Source organism: Anabrus simplex, chromosome 13, assembly GCF_040414725.1.
Source record: "Anabrus simplex isolate iqAnaSimp1 chromosome 13, ASM4041472v1, whole genome shotgun sequence".
NCBI lineage: Eukaryota > Metazoa > Arthropoda > Insecta > Orthoptera > Tettigoniidae > Anabrus > Anabrus simplex.
In genome coordinates this window covers 35,134,606-35,147,646 of record NC_090277.1, presented here as the reverse complement: position 1 = coordinate 35,147,646, position 13,041 = coordinate 35,134,606, and the positions used below count along the sequence as shown (strand labels likewise).

The 13,041-nt window shown below is 38.2% G+C and overlaps 1 long non-coding RNA gene across 1 annotated transcript; it reads right to left on the bottom strand.

The window, feature by feature from the left end:
- Window positions 1–337: 337 nt before the first annotated feature.
- On the bottom strand, window positions 338–7,859 carry LOC136884890 (uncharacterized). The gene is made up of 4 exons (XR_010861432.2): window positions 7,677–7,859; window positions 3,915–4,034; window positions 3,478–3,599; window positions 338–482 (listed from the first exon to the last, which is right to left on the bottom strand). It is a non-coding gene; the product is annotated as an uncharacterized lncRNA (long non-coding RNA).
- Window positions 7,860–13,041: the final 5,182 nt, after the last annotated feature.

Here is a 13,041-nt window from a genome sequence, read left to right as displayed (position 1 = left end):
AACTCACATGATATTTTTGGACACTGTCAGAGAAGACCTTGAGGAACAATGTCAGCTGTGAGCAAACATTGCCAACAGAAGGGGTTAATGCTCTTAAATTAAAGAAGAATGTGTGTTCCTACTGTATTATGGTTTAAAAAATAGAAATTTGCATATAGCGACTGAATATTATACATTCTGTCCCATATTATCTCCCTACACATAGCTCAGCTCAGGTAAGTTAGTTATCTTATATACATAGAAATCTACCACACTCAAGGGACAATGTGTAGATACTTCAGAGTTCAACTATGCAGTCATATCTCATTTTTAAGTGCTAAAAAAACTTACCCATAGATGGCAGCTGTTGCCATGTCTTATCCTCATCATCAACATCTTCTATTTCTCCAGGAGATGGTAAAGCAGACGGAATTCATACCTCTTTAAAATGTTCAAGGCTCTCTCCCATCTTTTGAGCAGAACGCAGAACATCTGGCACAGCGCTGTAAAATATAAAAAAAGATGAACGTAACTAATAGTTATTTGTACGCTTATTCACACACATATAACATAAAATGATCCGACAGACTTTGTTCCATGCACTCTCTTCACTTGTCTGGCGGAAAACACGACACAGTCATCGTGGGGGTATACAACGGTGAGTAGCGCATGCCATGTTATCTGTGGTTTCATGAAACAAATTCGCAAATTACCATACAAAGTATACCATCAAAGCATGGTATGATCGATTCGTGAAAACAGGTTGTGTGGCACACCGAGAGAAAGGAAAGGGAATGTATGCACGAAGTCCAAAGAAGTCTACACCTAGAGCAAGTTTCAAGCTGGCCAGTCCACAACCTACGGTTTGGAGAATGTTATGACAACAGCTGCAGTGTAATGGGTATATAGGTTGCAACTGGGTCAGGCGATGAGTGATCGTAACAAGCAGAAATGCACTGTTGTACACCTCCATGGCGACTACGTCACATCTGTGAACATTAAAACAAAAACGTCACATTTACCGCCAGACGAGCGAAGTGAGTGCATGGTTACAAGTGATTACTTTAATTTTGACCGTATTGAAATTCAATGATTAAATGTTAAACAATTAATTTGTTGAAACCACCTATTCAATACTAGTAAAGTCTTTAGGACTTTAACATTGTCATTATATTAAGTTTAAGTATGGTACATGTTTCACATGTCATTGAAGGTATCGTCAGCCATGAATTCTCTGACTTGGAGTTAGAATTCATGGCTGACGATGCCTGCAATAAAAGGCGAAACATGTACCATACTTAAACTTAATATAATGTTATAGTCCTGAAGACTTTACTAGTATTGAATAGGTGGTTTCAATAAATTAATTGTTTAACATTTAATGAGAGTGCATGGGGCGAAGTTTGATGGCTAGGCCTAAAACTTTATGACATGGCATGAGGTTTCACAAACATATGAATAAAATTCCATCAGTAATTTTGAAATTATTCATTGATACCTTCAGGTAACTATACCCTATCTCAAATAACCTGGGAGGTAAGGTAAACACCAAGGACACGTGATAGATGTGGTAGTCTGTCTGTCTTTTGGTAAGGCGTTAAAAATACTTTACATGTGTTAAGTAATGATATTTCTGCGTAAAAGTTCTGTACATCATGTAAATCCATTTACCTTTACTTTTCACTTCCAAACAGATTGCAAGTCATCTTAGAGCCACAGTTTGAAGAGGAACAGTATGGCTTCAGGCCTAACAGATTCACAACAGACCTAATCTTCAGTGTCCGTATGTTAATGTAAAAATATTGGGAAAAAGGCAAAGATCTGTTTATAGTTTTCCTTGACACTGAGAAGGCATATGACAGCATTGCAGGAGAGAAGATATGGGAATGCCTGATAAAAAGGAATGTGCCAGAGGGACTGGTGAGGATCAGATGCTGTATGAGAACTGTACCAGCTGTGTGTGATTGGGTGACGGACATTCATCCCGGTTCAAGACCGAAAGTGGAGTCCAGCAAGGCAGTGCACTATCCCCATTATTGTTTATCACCATCATGGATGATATCAAGAAAACCTCTGGTGAACTAAATGCAATGGCCTTCGCTGATGATCTTATGATCTGGGGAGAAACTGAGGAACAAGTACAGTCGAGACTCAATGAATGGAAGGTAAAGTTCCAGGGGTTCAATCTCAAGATAAGCGAACCCAAAACAGTAGTGATGGCAATAAACAGAGAGGGACGACCAGCGAACATCATGCTGGGAAACCATCCACTAGAAAGTGTGGAGAGCTTTACATACCTCAGCAATGTAATATCTCGAGATACACTAGCCGTAAAGGAGGTGGCAAATAAGAGTGCAGAAGAGCACTCACTTTTACCAGCAAGTACGAACACTCCTCTGGTATCCCAAAGTACCAAAAAATCAAAGCTGATGATGTTCAATCAGTACTTCACACCAATCTTCACCTATGGTATTGAAACCTGTACCCTCACTAAGAAAGACTCATCAAAGTTGCAGGCATCCGAGATGAAGTTACTTAGGTCCACAATTCAAAAAACCAAACTGGACAAGTTGAAGAATGATGTGGTTAGGAAGGAATCTGGGATTGATACATCATTGTTAGATTGGATCAGCATGTCCAGACTGAGGTGGTTTGGGCATGTAATGACGATGGATCCAACAAGGACAGCATATATTAACTTGGAGAGACATGTCGCAGGGAAACAGATGGTGGGAAGACCAAGAACTCACTGGATGGACATCGTAAAGATGGACATTGCAGATCGGGGAAGGACAATGAAGGACGTCATTGACAACAGAACGTATCTCAATAAGACAGAATGGAAGAGGCTTGCCAGCAGTACCCGGGAAACTGGAACTGTAAAATGATGATGATGATGATGATGATGATGATGATGATGATGATGATGATGATTATTCAAGAACAAGAATTCTCGTAGCCCGTAACGTGGGGTCGGCCGAGAAACTACAAGAATTCTCAGGGCCCGTCACCAGTGTGTTAATTACACAGCAATGCCATTTCAGCTGTTAACCTTGAAAGTCAATAGAATGCATGTATGCTTAGTCCTCAGCCCGGAGGCAGGTTGAATCCTCAACAGCCCCACCATTAGCTGTCATAGATGGCCTAGGCATCACCTTAGAAGTGCACTCAGGAAATGAGGAGTGAGGTAGTTTTCTATTGCTTTCCTCACTGAGCAAGAAGTTGCTATTACATATCAGTCTACCAAGCCCACTGAAATGCATGCACCAACTGACAATATGAGCAACATTTTTGCACCATTCATAGCAGGGACTGGCTCCACAAGGAATGGAATTACTAGCACTGCTCATACCTCAGTCACTTTCATATTGTCAAAGCCAACGGTAAGACAGACAGGTCAATGAAAGCAACATAATTGCTCTAGCCCATACCAGAAAACACAGTGCACTGAAAAAACTAGTGCTCGCAAGCAAAGGCATAAAATACAAGCACACATACCCAAAATATTTGATAGGCTCTTCCTTCTTGACATGATTGAGTTCTCCAGCATAGACATCTGATAGATTAATTCTACCTGACAACATCATTGCAGCAGTCGTCCCAAACGCACGAAATGAGAACTAGTCAGCCAAACAAGAAAACAACAAGGTCACTTCAGAAAGAATGGACTGCAGCAAGTTTCAACTTTTACTGTAAGGATATTCTAACAAACAAACAAACAAACAAACAAACAAACAAACAAACAAAAAAGAGCTGAAACAGACATGCGATGCAGGTCTCATGAGGGAAAATTCACGGCAGATAGTATCAGGTCACAGGAATCAGATGGATACATAAAGACCCATATATCTCTTGTTATTACAAATCATATTAATTACATGGCATTCCATTTCACCTATCAACCTCAAAAGTCAATAAAGTGCATGTACACATACCCAAGGTATTACATAGGCTCTTCCCTCTTGACATAGCTGAGTCCTCCAACGTAGATATCAGACATTCATTTTACCAGCCGACATGCTTCCAGCAACCCCAAATCCACCATGAAAAGAGAACTAGGCAGGCAAACAAGAAAAGCACAAAATCACATTCAGAAAGAAAAAGAAAGAATGGACTGTAACAAGTTTCAGCTTTTGCTGTAAGGATATTCTAACAATAAAACATTTTTGAGCTGAAATATACTTGGACATGAAATGCTGGTCCCGGGATGGAAACATCATGGCAGGTTGTATTAGGTCACAAGAATTGGATGGATACATAGAGACCTGCATATACTTTTTCATTGCGAATCATATTAATTACAAGGCAATACTATTTCAGCTATTAATATACTGAGGTCTTGTTTACTTTCATATATTTTTATCCTCCCGACTGACCATTTTTTTATTAATTTCGGATTTTAATATTAAATACTAGTTTTGAACTTAAGTAATTTTTTTTTAATTTTACTATATTTGAGTTCATAATTTCTTAAACTGCAGTGTCGATCAACGCACATAGTGTATTTCTTTCTTCTTCTTTTTCTTCTTTTATGACTGCATAGGATCACTTTAGTCAGTCCATCGTTCAGGTCTCTTTGAAGGATTGTTCGGGCTTCGCGGTCCTCCCAGTATTTCTTTAGATGCTCCGATCTTCGTGCCCTTTCTCGGTTGAAAATATGCGTGCTGTTGGTTTGTTTCGTGTAAGGGTAAAGCGGAGGTTTGTATTCTTGAGTTCTGTATTCAATTTTATCTTATTTGTGGTGTCTTCTGGTGTAAGGCTTATTTCTTTCAGATCCTCTGTTACTTCTCTGATCCATTTACACCCTGTTGTGGTATTTTTTGAGACAAGATTGTGTTGTACTAGTTGTTTCAGAAGTCTCGAATCCTGCATCGTCATGATATATGATAATAACATAATGAAAACAAGGGACTGTGTGCCACGCGGGCTTCATTCTCCGCAATAAATTACACATCCCATATGGCATATTGCATTCAATCTCAACGTGTTAACCTCAAAACTCAATGAAATCCATGTACACATACCCGAAGTATTACGTAGGCTCTGCCCTCTTGATATGGCTGAGTCCTCCAGCAGAGTAATCAGAGATTAATTCTACCACCAACATCCCTACAGCAGCAATTCCAAATTTGACCATGAATTAAGAACTAGTCAGTAAACAAGAAAAGAACATGGTAACTTCAGAAAGAATGGACTGTAACAAGTTTTGACTCTTACTGTAAGGATATTCTAACAAAAAACAAAAAATAAAAACATTCTGAGCTGAAATATACTTAGACATGTCATGCAGATCATGGGAGTGAAAATTCGCGACAGGTAGTATCAGGTCACCGGAATCAGATGGATATATAAAGACCCATATATACCTTTTCATTGCAAATCATATGAATTACAGTGAAACCTCATCAGTGCGTTCCTCACTAACATGTTTTTCCCACTTAGCACGTTGTAAATTCGAAGTCCCAATTCTCATTGTATTAGATCTATATAAAAATACCTCATTTATCGAATCAAAAATTTTCGCTGTTACCGCTTAGTACGTTCACATTTTTCCTAGCCCTGAAAACATTTTTTGTTATCCTTTGTGAAAGAAACGGGATTTCCAACTCGGGTAAGAGCAGTCCCCACCGTTGTGTGATTATGGGAAAAGGCTTTATATTCCTGAACTTCACAGGATAAGTTGCACCTTCGGGCAGCAAGCCGTTAGCCTCAGGAATGATCAGTTTTGCTTGCAGGTTAGCAAAGAGATTGATGAATAACAGCATGAGCCTATTCATACTTGTATTTCTCATTTCATTCAAAAGTTGGAAATTTATTTTGTGTTGAGTGGTACAGTGAAGTGTCGCAAATATTTGCCGTGTGATACAGGAGCCTATATCTGAATTAGGAACATCATCAAGTTGACTACCGTGGTGCATATTTGTCTTGTAATATCCTAATTATGGATACTGAAAAAGTCATGAAATTCCATACTAATGAAGACAAAATTAAAACTGTCATAAAGTGGACTGATGAACACATCTTAAGCGTGTAGAGGTCACGAATGTTGAAGTTGCACCTTCGAGTTTCGACTCGATCGCTGGAGTTGGTCGAAGTTTATTCAAAATGGCAGCCAAAGTCATTCCTCCTGGTCGCACATAGTTCAATTCACCATCTAAGATTGTGACCAAAAAATAATTTTAACAACCCACTGCTCCGAAATAAAAGGCTGCTACTAACATTTGTTTTAGAAAGAGTGTTATCTGCGATAATACTATGATATATTTATTGGCTCCTGTGTACATCTTTTCATATTTGTTGTTTGGTGTTTTTCACACCATTCAGTGCACCTGTTATCTTATAACCCCAGCGGAAAAGGTTTCAATATTTGTTCTCTCGTGTCTTTCACACCTTTTAAACTTCCCACTCATTTTTAGAAATGGCAGATATAGTTTCCACTGTGCCACAGATACACGACGTAAAATGCTCTCATGTCTGAAAACAATCATATCTAGTGTTTCCATATAACTGTTGGATAGTTTTTATTCATATATTCAGTAGTATGTTTTCTCGATTAACACGTTTCTTTTGGCTGTCCCCTGCAGTTAATTCTTAACAAGGTTTTATTGTACATGGCTTGTCATTTCACTTATTAACCTCAAAAATCAATAAAGTGCCTGTACACATATCCAATGTATTACGTAGGCTCTTCCTTCTTAACACGACTGAGTCTTCCAGTACAGACATCAGATAGATTAATTCTACCAGCCAACATCCTTGCAGCAGTTGTTCCAAATCCACAAAACGAGAACTAGGCAGGCAAACAAGAAAAGAACATGGTCATTTCCGAAAGAATGGAAGGCAGCAAGATTCATCTGTTACTGTATGGATATTCAAAAAAAAAAAAAAAAAAACCATAATTTTTGAGCTGAAATAGACATACGATGCTGCAGGTCTTGGGAGGGAAAATTCACAGCAAGTAGTATCAAGTCACAGGAATCGGATGGATACAACAGTCCGTATATCCTTTTCATTACAAATCATATTAATTACATGGCATGCCATTTCAGCTGTTGTTGTTTGAGTCATCAGTCCAAAGACTGGTTTGATACAACTCTCCATGTCACCCTGTCCTGTGCTAACCTTTTCATTTCTACATAACTACTACATCCTATATCTGGTCTAATCTGTTTGTCATATTCGTATCTTGGTATGCCCCTACTGTTCTTACCACCTACACTTCCCTCAAAAACCAACTGTACCGGGTGAGTTGGCCATGCGGTTAGGACCACGCAGCTATGAGCTCGCATCCGGGAGATAGTGGGTTCAAACCCCACTGTCAGCAGCCCTGAAGATGGTTTTCCGTGGTTTCCCATTTTCACACCAGGCAAATGCTGGGGCTGTACCTTAATTAAGGCCATGGCCGCTTCCTTCCCATTCCTAGGCCTTTCCTGTTCCATCGTCGCCATAAGACCTATCTGTGTCGGTGCGACGTAAAGCAACTAGGGGGGAAAAAAAAAAAAACCCAACTGTACAAGTCCTGGGTGTCTTAAGATGTGCCCTATCATTCTCTCTCTTCTTCTGGCCAAATTTAGCCAAATTGATCTCCTCTAACCAATTTGATTCCGTATCTCCTCATTCATGATTCTATCTACCCATCTCACCTTCAGCATTTCAGTTATTAACCTCAAAAGTCAATAAAGTGCATGTACACATACCGCAAGTATTACGTAGGCTCTTCTTGACACAGCTGTGTCCTCCACCATAGACATCAGACATTCCCCAAGTATTACGCAGGCTCTTCCTTCTTGACACAGCTGTGTCCTCCACTATAGACATCAGACATTCCCCAAGTATTACGCAGGCTCTTCCTTCTTGACACAGCTGTGTCCACCACCATAGACATCGGACATTCCCCAAGTATTACGCAGGCTCTTCCTTCTTGACACAGCTGTGTCCTCCACTATAGACATCAGACATTCCCAAGTATTACGCAGGCTCTTCCTTCTTGACACAGCTGTGTCCACCACCATAGACATCAGACATTCCCCAAGTATTACGCAGGCTCTTCCTTCTTGACACAGCTGTGTCCACCACCATAGACATCAGACATTCATTTTACCAGCCGACATCCTTGCAGCAACCCCAAAACCATCACGAAAAGAGAACTAGCCAGGCAAATAAGAAAAGCACAAAATCACACTCAGAAAGAAAAAGAATGGACTGTAGCAAGTATCAACTTTTACTGTAAGGATATTCTAACAATAATAACAATATTTTTGTGCTGAAACATACTTGGACATGAAATGCTGGTCCTGGGATGGAAACATCATGGCAGGTCGTAGCAGGTATCGTATGGATGGATACATAGAGACCTGCATATCCTTTTTTTATTACAAATCATATTAATTACAAGGCAATACCATTTCAGCTATTAACACATTGAGGTCTTGTTTACTTTCATACATTTTTATGGTCTCGACTGACAATATATCACTAATTTCATATTTTAAAATTACCAGTAAATACTAGTTTTGAACTTCAGTAATTTTTTATTCCAGTATATTTGAGTTAATACTTTCTTAAACTGCAGCCTGCCTGGTGACCATGATCATTAAGGTGCTGAAGTCTAAACGGTCTGACACCGTGGTTAGTCGGTTCGAGTCCCGCTGGTCAAAAAAAGTTCACCATCAGAATGTTGGCTGGCAGGGTACGGGAGGTGGTGGTATACAATTTATAATCACTAGACTGCGTGCCAAAAGCCTGAATAAAATTCCAAAACTCTCCGCAGTGCTCATATGGAGTAAGGGCATATGACGCTGCTGATGGTGATTCGTCCATCGGACGGGGACGTTAAGCCTTAAGCAGACTCCTTGGTGCTATTCAACAGGAGCAGGCTATGTGCTGGCACCGGGTTTCACTCTCTCTCTACTATAACATATCACGTCATTAATTTAATCTCATTAACACCCCTGATGAGTTTTGACATCACAAAGGGCATGCGGTCATAAAAACCCGCCACAACAGATTCATCTCACCTCATAACCAACCCTGTAGAGAAACGGGACAAGGGTTGGACAAACAAATTTTCTTAAACTGCAGTCCGATCAATGCACATATTATGTTTTTTATGTATTTACACTGCTTACACCCACGTTGGAGATCCATAATTAAACCTTATACAATAAAGTCTTCAAAGAATAAGTTCAGCTTTTAACACTTGACAACTTTTTCCTTTCCGAAAACTTCTTCATTCTGGATGATCTTGAGGACCGTTCTTCTGCCGATATAACATATTGCTTACACTGCAATATTTTTAGTGATAGTCTTGTGTACTTGTTATTTAGAATCCGTTTCCATTCTCTGTTTTCAATATGATCTTTAGTAATTTTCATTCATCTAAATCCATTTGTATTTCTTTAAACCATGTGTTTTTTGTTTTACTATTCCAAAAGAAATCAAAAGTTGTTTCAGGAGTCTAGTATTTGGTAAGTGGCATATGTGTCCAAAGAATGCAATCCTCCGTTTTCACATCGTGTCAATGATCGATTCACTTTCCTTGTAAAGTACTGACTTTGGCAAAAGTCTCTACTGGCCATCAATCTGGTGTTTTTTATACAATTATTGTCTGAAGAATTCTTCTATCAATTTTCTGCAGTTGTCTGTTGTTGATTGGATATTCAGTTTAAATAATCTTTCACTTGCATATGTTGCTTCTGGCTTAACGACGGAGTAATTATGTCAAAATTTAGCATTAATCAAAAGAGATTGTTTCTTGTAACTCGGCCAGGTAATTTGTTGTGCCCGTCTCAATTTTTGAGTTCTACTATCTATGGATGCTTTTTCGTTAGCATTCCAAGTTATAATCTCACCAAGATATTTAAATTTGTCTACAACCTTTATTTTCTGAGTATTATTTAATATAATATGTGAAGTGTCAACTTGGAAAGATGGCATCATTTCTGTTTTCCCAAAAGAAATTTTTAACCCAACCTTCAATGCTAATCGTTCCAATTCCTCCACTTAAAATTTTGCTTCTTCAATACTATTTTCTAATAATGCTAAATAATCAGCAAATGTGACATAACTTAATCAAATATTTATTCCAATCTTAACAGTCGGTGGGCGTAACTTATTCCATTCACGCATAATTTTTTCCAGCACACAATTAAACAACAACGGGGATAATCCATATCCCTGTCGAAGACCAGTATGAATTTCAAATGGCTCAGAGAATACATTTCTGAACCTAACTCTAGATTTTGTATTTCTAAGAGTCACCACAATAAGGTTAACAAGTTTCTGATGTAAACCAAATTCAGTAAGGATATGCAATAATGATTTACGATGGATACTATCATAAGCTTTTTGAAAATCAACAAAAGTGACCATTAAATTTTTGCGCCTAATCCTTTGATGTTTTATAATCCATTTGAGACTGATAATTTGATCTGGGCAGTTTTGTCTTGGAAGAAAACCACCTTGATATTCACCAAATTCACTATCAAGTTGTTCATGAATTCTGGAATATAAAATCTTAGAAAAAATCTTATAAGTCATATCCAGCAAAAAAATTCCTCGGTAATTACTAGGACGTGATTTATTGCCTTTTTTTGTGTAGTGGGTGTTACGTTTCTTCATGAGTAACAACAATGGAAACCAGAGAACGTGCGCCATTTGGGCTTTTTTCTCCGCAATAAATGACACAACACATATGACATACTGCCTCCGACCTCAATGTGTTAACTTCAGAACAAAATAAATTCCATGCACACATACCTGAAGTAGTAGGTAGGCTCTTCCTTACTGACATGGCCGAGTCCTCCAGCATAGTAATCTGAGAAATTAATTCCACTACCAACACCCTTGCAGCAGCAATTCCAGATTGACCACAAAACAAGAACTAACCTGGCAAACAAGAAAAGTACAAGGTAACATAAAGAAAGAAAATGAAAGGATGGACTGTAGCAAGTTTAAGCTTTTACTGTAAGCATATTCTAATAATAAAACATCATTTTTGAGCTGAAATATACACAGACATGCGATGCTGGTCTCAGGATGGAAACATCATGGCAGGTTGTATCAGGTCACAAGAATCGGATGGATACATGAAGATCCGTATATACCTTTCCAATAGAGAACATATTAATTACATAGCATGCCATTTCAACTATTAACCTCAAAAGTCAATAAAGTGCATGTACACATACCCAAAGTACAGTATTATATATGCTCTTCCCTCTTGACATAGCTGAGTCCTCCAACGTAGACATCAGACATTCATTTTACCAGCTGACATGCTTGCAACAACTCCAATTCCACCACGAAAAAGGAACTAGCAAGGCAAACAAGAAAAGCACAAAATCACACTCAGAAAGAAAAAGAATGGACTGGAGCAAGTTTCAGCTTTTACTGTAAGGATATTCTAACAATAAAACAACATATTTGAGCTGAAATATACATAGACACGCGATGCTGGTCCCAGGATGGAAACATCATGGCAGACAGGAATTGGATGGATACATAGAGACCTGCATATCCTTTTCATATTAATTACAGGGCTGTACCTTTCAGCTATTAGCACATTGAGGTCTTGTTTACTCTCATACATTTTTATCCCGCAACTGGTCATTTTTCACTAATTTTAGATTTTTAAATGAAATACTATTTTTGAATTTAAGTAATCTTTTATTCCTCTGCTGTATTTGAGTTCATACCTTCTTAAACTGCAGTGCCGATCAATGCACGCAGTATGTTTCTTTCATAATAAGACAACCAGCGAACATGCAGTGTTCAGGCCTCTTTCTCCACAATAAATGACACACACCATATGGCATACGACATTCAACCTCAATGTGTTAACTTCGGAATTTAATGAAATCCATGTACACATATCCAAAATATTAGATAGGCTCTTCCTTCTTGATATGGCTGAGTCCTCCAGCAAAGTAATCAGAGATTCATCAACCACAAAACAAGAACTAGTCAGGCAAACAAGAAAACGACAAGGTCACTTCAGAATGAGTGGACTGTAGCAAGTTTCAACCTTTACTGTAAAGAAATTCTAACAAAAAAACATAATTTTTGAGCCAAAATATACTTGGACATGCGAGGCTGGTCTCTGTAGGGAAAATTTGTGGCAGGTTGTGTATAAGAATCTGATGGATATGTAGAGACCTGTATATCCCTTTTCATTACAAATCATATTAATTACATGACAATGCCATTTCAGCTATTAACTTCAGACGTCAATAAAATACATGTATACATACCTAAAGTATTAGGTATGATCTTCCTTCTTGATATGGCTGAGTCCTCCAGCATATACATCAGAAAGATTAATTCTACCAGCCAACTTCTTTGCAGCAGCCATCCCAAATCGACCACAAAACGAGAACTGGCCAGGTAAACAAGAACAGCCCAATGTCACATTCAGAAAGAAAAAAGGAAAACTGGACTGTAGTAAGTTTCAGCCTTTACTCTAAGCATATTCTAACAATATAACTACATTTTTAAGTTGAAATACACTTAGATATGTGATGCTGGTGCTGGGATAGAAACATCGCTGCAGGCAGAGACGGCTCATGGGTTTGTGTGATGGGAAGGCCAGGGATAATAACATGAAATGCAAATATGTATTAGTTGTACCAAGTTAGAATTTAAGGGTATGTAGAACTTTTTGTGCAAGACTACCTACACTACACGTAACACTTCATAATATTTTAATTCAAGATGGTTTTACTTTAAGAAAAAAGTTTTTTTGTTTTGTTTTTGCCAGTGGCGTTACGTCGCACCGACACAGATAGGTCTTATGGTGACGATGGGATAGGATAGGATGTACTCACGTTATATTTGGATGAGATGGAGTGCACAGGATCAAGGCTGAGAATAATGACGTTAATTAAATCTACTTACATGTAACAAGCTTTAACAGCTTCATTTTAGATAATAATCCTGTATTGACTATAAATCAAATAGCAAATATTTAAGATGAACTTAAATATTATGTTTGCCACAAATGTAAGTCAGGAATGAATGGATGAACGAATGAATAAATAAATAAATAAATAAATAAATAAATAA